At 46.2% G+C, this 2,500-nt stretch overlaps 1 non-coding gene across 1 annotated transcript; it reads left to right on the top strand.

The window, feature by feature from the left end:
• Positions 1-388: 388 nt before the first annotated feature.
• Trnat-agu (transfer RNA threonine (anticodon AGU)) lies at positions 389-462 on the top strand. The gene has a single exon. It is a non-coding gene; the product is annotated as a tRNA-Thr (tRNA).
• The last annotated feature ends 2,038 nt before the right edge of the window (positions 463-2,500 follow it).

Raw genomic sequence — 2,500 nt, 5'->3', positions numbered from 1 at the left:
TTTTGCCAATTCATTATTTGCAGATGTTGCAAAGATAATTTTCCCCGGGGATAAACACAATCATAAACGCTTAAGTTAACAAACGTTCAAGCGTTCATGATTGTGTTTATTTCCGGGGAAAACATTCTTACAATCTTATCTGCATACTTTTATTTGAAGAATAGCTCAACAAAAATTGTTTTGTTTATTATAAAAAAATATTCTTTCTTATCATTTAATAATTTAATCATTTTATTTGTATCGATCCAAAAGCTACAGGTAAACAGAAATACAAAGGTTTGGAAAGACGCTGAAAAGTAACAGATCTATTTTAAAAGTAATTTAAATATGCTAAGAGCTTCGGTACATTTTGTAAATAATTCTAATAACATAATTAATACGTAACAACGGCGCCGTGGCTTAGTTGGTTAAAGCGCCTGTCTAGTAAACAGGAGATCGTGAGTTCGAATCTCGCCGGAGCCTAACAATGACTTGAGCAAAAAAATAGTCTTTTATTGCACCTCGTAATTGTATAGCTTTTCATAGTGCTAAAAATATACACATGTTCAAATACGCAACAATAACATGACTAAAACATTTGTAGACTATAACTAGTGTAGACGAAAAATTGATCATAATTTTATCATCTGCAGGTAATTCTTTGGAAGTTGTTTGCAACTTCTGCGTTCCAACTACCGCATATACAGTTCCTCTAGAACCTCTGAGTCTTATTAAAGGGAAGTATCACACTCGAATAGTGTACTACAACACTTTTTGTTGACTTACAAACCGCTCGCTAAACATTACAGCCTCGTGGTTGTTCGAGAGGAAAACAGCTCCAATCCCATACTCTCCTAACCAAACCAATTACCCCGAAGACCGCACGGACCTTCAACGGACCTGATGCCCCGCGAAAGATAGCACATAATCAATTTACGGCAAATCACGGCCATTGCATCACCGTTGCCTTCTGCTCGGGCGCGTTAAAGCGCATCAGCGCATTTCACACCTCGACGCCACGCCATTTATCTCAAGTACAGTTCTTGGCGCTATAGCGATACCGATGCCGATGCCGATGTCTTGTCTTCGCTATCCGCCTAGCGAAACACCGGGATCTCGCGTTATGCGGTTAATTTTCTGGAAAATTACGTCGATTCCGCCGCCAATAGCCCGGTTTCCAGGAAACGTTGGACCATCCGCGCTTCGGCTGGATCAACGAGGCGTCAAATATGTGGGGCTTCGAAGCAAGCAGAGTTGAATCGTTGGCCACGCACAGCCCTCAGCCTTACCAATTCCAACACCGTGCACCGCGTAGTGATTTAGTGTGGAGCGAGCTGTGAGGTACTTCGACCATTTACTCTGTAAGCCAAGTCCCGATGAAGGAGCGAAATGGTTGCTTATTACCAGCGTTACTAGAGTGCTGAGAGACGCTGCTTGTGTAGCGCTTTCTACTCGCCACCACCATCGGCCTTCGCAGGGAAGGTAAAGGTAAGTGTGCAATTGGCAAAAGGTCTGCCGTGGCCGTGCGCTTGAGATCAAACTTTGTCCTTCGTGCGGAGTGTAGACTATTCCTCGTCTAGGCCTCTCTCTTTCTCTCTTTCCCCAAGAAGGTGAAGAGCAGGTAAATGGCCCAGACCACTCCCCGGACCCGCGACCGTTCCATTCCGACCTAGATCGTTTTCATTAAAAATTTTACGACGTCAATTAGAACCCATAAAGACATGATTACGATGTTGAGGATTGTTCACGATTTCGACCAATTCACCGCTGCGATTGGAGTGCTCTGGAGGTTGAGGTAATGGGATGCCCAAAGGGTAAGTGGGGTGGGGGGAAGGTAAACCCTTTCCCGAGTCGAGCTTCGAATCCGGAGGGCCCGGATCGTTCAAGCTCGGCGTGACTATCATCATCTAAAGCGGTATGGCGTAGAGCTGTGGACGAGTTAAGGTACCGCGGCGCACAGGGTCGTGATTGCCAAAGAACTCCTTTTCCTTCTCCTCGGTCACGTCTTGTTTCTTTCTTTTTCCTTCTTCCGTTCCAGGCAAAGCACCGGGACTTGGACCAGAGCAGTTAGGAACTAAGGAGTACCAAGCCTGTCTGTGCTTCTTCCAGCCTTTCGAGGCATGTTCCCTTTTGTTCTTTTGCCGAGGTCTATGACGCCACGTCGATGGTGCCACGATTATTGCCCGTCCCCGGGCTCTGACCTGCCCCTGCCATGGCCAACAGAACCGCCGGAGACGTAGAACTTATTGAAAATCGTCGATTTTATGATGTCTCTATACGTTGCCCCGTTTATCGCCTCGTGCTCCGTGGCTCCCGGCTCCCTCAATTAACTGGTTCTTTGGCCTTTCCTGCGCGTTTCTGTCATTCTTGTTGTTCCCATGTTCCCTCTTCTAGAGGCCGCTCGTAATCAAACTTCCTTTCGGCGACCTTCCTTTCGGAGTGTTGTGCGCAGCGGTCCCTTTGCGCCGCTTCTTTTTTCGGCGCTAGCAAAGGGCTCTCTGCTTTGGAAGTTTCTTTCCCC

This window comes from Anopheles darlingi, chromosome 3, assembly GCF_943734745.1.
Source record: "Anopheles darlingi chromosome 3, idAnoDarlMG_H_01, whole genome shotgun sequence".
Taxonomy (NCBI): Eukaryota; Metazoa; Arthropoda; class Insecta; order Diptera; family Culicidae; genus Anopheles; species Anopheles darlingi.
The sequence above is the reverse complement of the archived record's forward strand: the minus strand, read 5'-3'. Positions and strand labels throughout refer to the sequence as shown.